A 7,804-nucleotide genomic window follows, 5' to 3' on the forward strand; every position below is an offset into this window, starting at 1 on the left:
ACTCCGTGGGAGTCCAGCGACATAGCCATTATGCTAACTGCTAGTCCCAAATCAACATGATTGTTCCCAGAAAAAGTACTGGGAACTAATGTTCTTAGTACAATTATTGTTCGGGATTTAAATCAGATATATTTGGATTCATGAATTCTTTCAGGTCATTTAATACTGGAAAGATATTCCAATATAGGCAAAAAATCCAAACATAGATGCATAATAAGATAACCAGCTTGTTTGTTGCAGTTTGAGGACATTGGTTAGAGTGCTTAAACATTTTCTTTTTGTTAAGAACAAAGAAAAGACTTATTAGGAAAGTCTTACTTGAAGATAATGATAAAATTTGGAAGACAATTTTGGAAGACAGTATTAGTAGCAAGGCAGCTTTAATGATTTAAAAATAATGGGAATCCTGGGACCAGCAGTTAGCGTAATGGCTATGTAGCTGGACTCCCGCGTGGCGTAGTCGACTGTGGTTCATGTCCCGGACCCAATGGCTTAAAACTCACTCTGAGCATGTGTACATGCGTGCCCAAGATCCTGAGAGAAGAACGGAGGAGAAGGGATTGCAACGTGGCCATCACCCCTGGCCCCCGGGGGAATTTCTCACTTTCTGTCTCTCTGTCTCTCTTTGTCTGTCTGGCAAGCACACGTGCTCTATTGCAATAACCTCTAGAAAAAAAAATTAGGAATCCTGCTTTGCAGACGCTGTCATGCACCACTCACCCTGGGCAATCCCACATGTTCTTCGACATTAGTTTTTACAGTGAGTCTTTGGGCCATGTCTCCCTTGAGCTGTTTGCAAAGTTCCAAAGACAGCAGAAAACTTGTGCTTTGAGCACTGGAAAGAAGGGATTTGGTTATAAGGGTTCCTAGGATCACAGAATTATTCCAGGGTTTATGTGCCAGGATGACAACTTCACACACCATAATGGTATTGGCAGCGAGTCCATCCTTGGGGAGCCACTTGATGATGAGAACTTCATGTAATTGCATACAGATCCTGACATCTTATCCATGGCAAATACTGGACCTGTTCTCAGTTTTTAAATTGCACAGCCAAGACTGAATGTTTATTGAAAAGCATGTGGTCCTTGGAAGAGGGCATTGTGGAATATTGTGGAAGCCATAGAGTTATTTGGGTCCAAGAATTGCTGTGCACTTGGAGACACAGCCCGGTGCGCCTGTTGAAAGGTTCATAGTCTAAATAAATTTAGCAAAGTTGCAGGGCTGGGGATGTGAGAGAACTCAAATTCAGCTTTTTCCTATGTTGTATATTTATTGAGTGGAAGATCAGATTGCAAGCAATATAATATTTTAAAGTAAATAAATGACCTTTTCTCAGCAACTTTTAAAAAATAATTATTTTGTTCAACTCCATTTATTTATTTTTTTTAATATTTGACCAGAGAGGAACAGAGTAAGAGGGAAAGTAAGGAAGGGAGCCACCAGGTGTGGGACCCTATCCACTGTCCACCATGTGGGAGTCCAATGGCCTTAGCCAGAGCGCCACCTGCTGGCCTGATACTTAGCAAATTTTACCATACATATCTACAATGACAAATTCTGTAAATGTACAGTGGATGGGAAAAGTTGAACATACGAACGGCAAGATTTTTCTAAAGCAAGAATATCTTTAAGAAGAAGTTAAAGATTTACTTGGAAATAAAAAGCATAGCATGAAAGAGCTATTACGTAGATCACAGGGCACATTAACCCAGTGGCACTTGGCTTGCTTCTCTGGGAAACAGGTTACAGGAGACTGTGTGCAGGACCCAGGGTGCCAGGTTACTCAAGGTGTTTTCCAGCAGATCTGGGCCATTGTCACACAGGGTGGTCTCCAAGAAAGTATGGTGAGACCAATAAGGAGATCATCACTGCTGACTGTGGACGAGTCTAATGAATTTGACTTGTGTTTTCTTTTAGCCACCAGACCATTCTTTCTGCAGCTCAGGAGAGCACCCCCACCCCATCTGTTCAGTGTGTCCTGTGTTCTTACTGCAGTTTTTAGGGTTCCACATTTTCCTTATTCCCCTGCAGGTATAGCTGAACTGTGAAGTCTTTCATGATTATGAAATAAAACCTAAGTAACCAAAACCTTAGGAACAATTTATTGTTCATGGCTAGATTACAGGCACTGTGCTAAGTGATAATCGACATCTCTGGCCTAATTCTTTCTGTTCTAATTTTTGCTGTAGGGCACATGTGTTCCCCAGAAAGAAACAGGGAGGGGGGGGGAAAGTTGAGAAATCAATCCCCAGGGGGAATGGCCATGTCACAGTCCCTTCTCCTCCAATATCCTCTCAGGATTTCAGGCATGCACACACATGTGCTCTGTGTGATTTTCAAGCCACTGGGTCCACAACACAAATGATGCAGTTGACATCTGGGAGCCAGCATCTTAAAACCTACACTACCTGCTGGCCCTGTACATACATTCTAAATGAGGAAAAACGAGGCTTGGAAAGTTAAATAACCTGTCTATATCCATGTATTTTGTAATAGTGGAGCTAGAAATAGGGTCTATGTGCACTGATGTCAAATCCTTATTCTTTTCACTCATTTTAAAATTTTTCTTAAAAATTATTTCATTTAGGGAACCAGCAGTTAGCGTAATGGCTATGTCGCTGGACTCCCACGTAGTCGACCGCGGTTCACATCCTGGACCCGGTGGCTTAAAACTCACGCCGGTCGCGTGTGCGTGCGTGCCCAGGATCCCGAGAGGAGAATGGAGGAGAAGGGATTGCGGTGTGACCATACCCCCTGGGGGGTGATTTCTCGCTTTCTGTCTCTATGTCTCTCTCTGTCTGTCTGGTGAGCGCACGCACCCTACAGTGAAAATCTCTCCCCCCCAAAAAAAAATTATTTCATTTAAACTTTATTTATGTATATGCATATTTATTTTAATTTGACCAGAGAAAAACAGAGTAAGAACAAGAGAGACACAGCGAGAGAGAGAGAAAGCGAGAAAGCCAGCCACCAGATCTGGGAACTGAACCGTGGCCGGCCATGTGGGAGTCCAGCGCCCCCAATCACCTCGCCATCTGCTGGTCTCCTCATCGTTTTCACTCTTAAAATGACAGCTTAGAATGTAAAACATAAAGAAATAAAATGTTCCAGGAAGGAGACTTTACATTTTCTATACTTAACATTTTTATTAAATGATTCTCTCAGGAAGGAGGCATTTAGGCCAGGTGAATTTTCTCTATCTGTGCTAACCAGAGTGTGGTCTGCAACTTGGGCCAGTCTGTAAACTATTGATTACTGGTCCACAAAGTGCAAAGCTGAGATTCAGTATTTAGATGCTTTTATAGCAGTTAAATATTGCCGAGACACCTGGGCATGTAATCAGCAGGCTTGTCTTATTGAACAGAGGTCTAAACAAGTTCAGGTGTTGCTGAACTCAACATGGAGCATTTCATGTCAGCATATGGTGAGACCTGTAAGCCAGCCATGCACCTAAGAGACTGGAAATGAAGACAGCAATTGATCCTTGGCCAACGAATTGAGCATTTTTCTAAAATGCCTTAACCATATCAATTAAGTCAACTCAAAAACGAGTCAGTGTTACTATTTCTGAAAGATTATTATTCATTTGCCAGGTTGCCATAGGCTGTGTTGCATGCAGGTCACTGTAGAGTATAGGCTTTGTGGGTGGTAATGAGCAGAGAAAGCAGAAGACTGACGGCTATGGAGTCATTGTGAATGGGAAGGGCAAGAGTGGTGATGGACAGTCAGAAGTCCCTGTTCAGGTAGGCGGAAGACTTCCCCAGAATTGGTCAGAAAAGCAAGAGGATGTACACAGCCATAAGACTTTGTGATTAAAAAAAAAAGACAGACTGTGTTGTGGCTAAGGTGCTGGACTCCCACTTGGCTGACTACAGTTCAAGTCTCAGACCTGGCAACTTGCTTTCTTGTGTTCCCACTCAGTCTCTCTCTGTCTCTCACTGGTCAGATAAAAATACTAATGATAATAATAAATAAAATTAAATAAATAATTATTTTTAAAAATTTCAATTGCTGTGATTATTTTAATTTAGTATGTCAGTGGTCTGGAGGAAGTTTCTTGGTATAAATTCTAAGATGTTGTAATACAGACATTCTCAGTAGAAATAAAAGCCAATATTTAAATTTTGCCAGTAATTTACTCCCAGGGCAATTTTCCATTCAAAAAAGTTTCTTATAAGGCATTATAGCTGGGTAATACATGTATTGATTGTTTAAACATAGTATCCTTACCTTGCAGAATGCATCTGAGTTTTATATTTCAGAAATGTTATAAAAGGATCAATAATTATGCTCTTTTATGTTCTTGCTATACAGTCTTAAATTTTCACTTCTTGTTTTTAATATGTATATATATATATAAATGTCTATAAACCATTTTCAAACAGTGCTATGGTTTGAATGTGTCCCCCAGAAATTTACATGTTGAAATTTAGTGAGCCATTGAGACAGTGTTGAGAGGATGGAGACTTATTTTGATTATGGTGTTAAAATGAAGGCCTTTGGGATTGGATGAGGCCATCAGTGTGGAGCTCCCATAGGTGACTCCTTGTCATTTTACAAGAATAGCATACACAGACCAGCAGGTTCTGGTTCTGAAGAGGGTAAGGTGGCCAGCTTGAAATTCACACTGGTCATATGTGCGTGCTTACTCAAAATCCCGAGAACAAAATGGAGTACGGGGGATTATGGTGTGGCCATTCCCCCTGGGGGCTGATTTCTCTCTTTTTCTGCTCTTGTCCTCTTGCAAAATGATGCTGTGAAGTTTCTGGGGGGCCTCTGGGCATCTGTGGAGATCTCTAGGGGTCTTTGCTTGTGAGTTTCTGAAGAGGTCGCTGTGTGGGGGTATCTGTCGGTGTGGAGGTCTCTGGGGTGTCTGGGTATGAGTCTTGTAGAAGTTACTGGATGTCTCTGAGTGTGGGTCTCTTTATATATTTAATTGTTTTTTGTTTTTTAGAGGTTTTTGCCTTAGGGTGTGTGTGTTTGCTTGACAGAAACAGAGACTATGAAAGGGAAAGTAAGAAATCACCCCCTCAGGAGGGATGGTCACAATCTCTTCTTCTCCATGCTCTCCCTGGGATCTTGGGCACTCACGCACACAGGTCCGGCGTGATCTTCAAGCCACTGGACCCAAGACTGGTACAGTGGACGACCATGTGAGAGTCCACCAACATAACTGCTACACCACCTACAGGCTCTGAGTGTGGGTCTCTTAAGAGATCAGGGGAAGTCTCTGGGTCTGGGACTTTTGGAGGTCCTGGGAAATCTGTGTGTGTCACTCCATGAATGTCTCTAGGTGGTCTCTTAATGTGAGTCTCTGTGGATGTCTCTGGGTGATCTCTATTACTAACCTCTCTATAGCTCATGAGGACAGGGTGGGGTAGCACAGAGACCTACTCTTCCTGGATCCTGGTGCTCCTTGGCATCACCATCCTTGCACATCTCCCCAGAGCTTGGGTTACATGTCTAACTCCTGTACAGTCTAGAACCCGCCTCTCAGAGCTCTGGCACACCAGCTCAGCAGCTGTTTCAGGACCAAGCTGTGGGGAATCCCACTCTGAGAGCCCAGCCCATCAAGGGGTCCTGGCTGTGTGTAGACCACCCTGGAGGCTGCCTTGATCATTGGGCCCAGAAGGAGCCTTGCTCCAGGGAGATGGGGCTCCTGGAGCTGGCCAGAGTCTGAGTCTGTTGCCTGTTCTACCATGCTGACCCAGTTTCGAGATCACTGGAGAACTGGCTCCTCCTTTGGCTGCTGTGGGGCCTTCTGCTTTCCCATGTGAATGGGGCCCTGGGATGAGGAGACCTGTGCTGGAAACCAAGGGAGGGAAGAGCAGGGACACTCCTGGCCTGTCCCGCCCCCTTCATTTTGCACAGGACACTTTTGAGTGTTCTCCGCAAGTCTCTGGAGAAAACAGGGAGCCAGGTCAGAGTCTGTGACCCTAGGCCTGTTCCTGGGCCTATGAGGTCCTGTCCCTCTCCCTGGGAGCAGCCCTGGGGCCACGTCTGTATGTCAAGGTCACCAGACTGTAAACCACTTGCCAGGTCCCTGTCTTGGCTTTTCCCTCCGGGAGCTTTCCTCCTCGCTGGACTCCAGGAGGTGATTCCTGCAGCTGATGGTGTGCGCTGTCAGGAGTTCGTCCGCCCTGCTCATGGGCTGTGCCTCCTCTCCAGTCTGGCCTCTGTGGGCTGAAGCCGGCTTCCCCAGCTCATTAATCTGGGAGCTGTGCAGGGTTCTGTGTGGTCAGGATGAGGTGCTGGCCCCGAGGTCTCTTACTCAAAGGGCTGTGGATGTGGCAGGACTCAGGGGCTCCTGTTCACTGCACCCCTGAGGGTACCCCGGATGCAGCCTCCTTTCTGGGCCCCGACCTTTCTAACCCTCCTCCCACTGCCCTTCCTGGGCCCACCATGTGCACCAGAGGGGAAGGTGAGACCCTGGGCAGAGAAGATGCCCTTTCTGAACCTGCCCTCTGCTCCTACTCACAGGCAGAGCTGCAGGTCTGTCCTCCCTGCTGCTCCTGAGAATGAGGAAAGGAAGGCAGTGGGAGGGGGACACCACCTGCCCATCCAAGTCTAGGTGGGAGGGTTTGGCCTGGCCCTTCTCCCTGCTTGATCAGGGAGAGCAGGACTCCAAGAGGCAGGTGCCCTCTTAAAACCAAGCAGGGACCCCCTAAAAAGGATGGGTCCTCTGTTTCCCTGCAGTTAAAGACAAGGAGAAGTTCCCCAACTGATCATTAATAAGGGCCCAATTAAAAGTAAAGTGTATCTTCTGAGGTTCTTTGAATACAGGGTCCATTTACATTGTAATGGCCCAGAGTAAGAGGGAAGCCTTCAGACTTTGGTTATGAAAAGGAAACAACATAGACCTTGAAAGAGGGCTATTTGACCTCTGAAACTCTCATTTAAAGGAAAGATAACGTTTTCATGTAAATAGGTAAGATGTGTTGTAGGAATAAAACTGCTGATTGTGAGCCCAAAAGACCCCAGGCTGAATGGCTCCAGACACAGGAAGAAAAATTTGATCATCTAAGATTGCCCAGATGATCACATTCTCTTGAACCAGTCCGGGAACTGATCACGTGCCTGGGTCCTCTGCCCCTAATTTTGCCCCTATAAACATGTGTGGGGCACACCTGCGGATCAGGTCTTTTCAGCATGAGCTGCCCGCTCTCCTTGCTGTGCTTTCCTCATCACACCGGGCGCCTGTGGTTTGGTTTGATAGCGCCTGGGTTAGTGAAGCTGATTTGAGTTCGGTAACACTCTGACCCTCTCTACGAGACTTGGCATCAAGGTTGCTCTCATCACTGAACTTTATAGCTTCAATGTCCTACCCCACAAACTCCCCCCCTGCCCCCCATTCCTGTGACAGTGAAGCTACCTGGCTTGGAGCCCCAGGGGAAGCTCAGCTCCCTGATGCCTCAGTAAATTTGTCCTTTAACTCTGCAGGAAGTTCAAGTTGGAGGGGAGGAGGATAGACAAGTGGCACCAGGGTCAGGGGTGAGGCCTTCCTAGGCTCACCCTGCTATGCCCTGAAGGCATCTTTTAGTTTCTGCAGTCACCCCTAGAGGGGATCTTAGGGAGCAAGCAGGAATCTGCAGAGCAGCTGCTCTGTCCCCTCTAGGAGTCGCACTCAGGGAGTGCAGATGCAGACCTTCCCTGGGCCCCAGGACACACAGACAGAGCCACCTCTTCTGAGGAGAACACATGTGTATTAGGAAACAAAGCGAGTCTGGCGGGGACTAGTCCCTAGCACTCACAGGATGTGCTCACTTGAGACAGTGAATTTTCTCCCAATGGCTTGTAGGTT

Source organism: Tupaia chinensis, unplaced genomic scaffold, assembly GCF_000334495.1.
Source record: "Tupaia chinensis unplaced genomic scaffold, TupChi_1.0 Scaffold144142_1, whole genome shotgun sequence".
Lineage (NCBI taxonomy): Eukaryota > Metazoa > Chordata > Mammalia > Scandentia > Tupaiidae > Tupaia > Tupaia belangeri.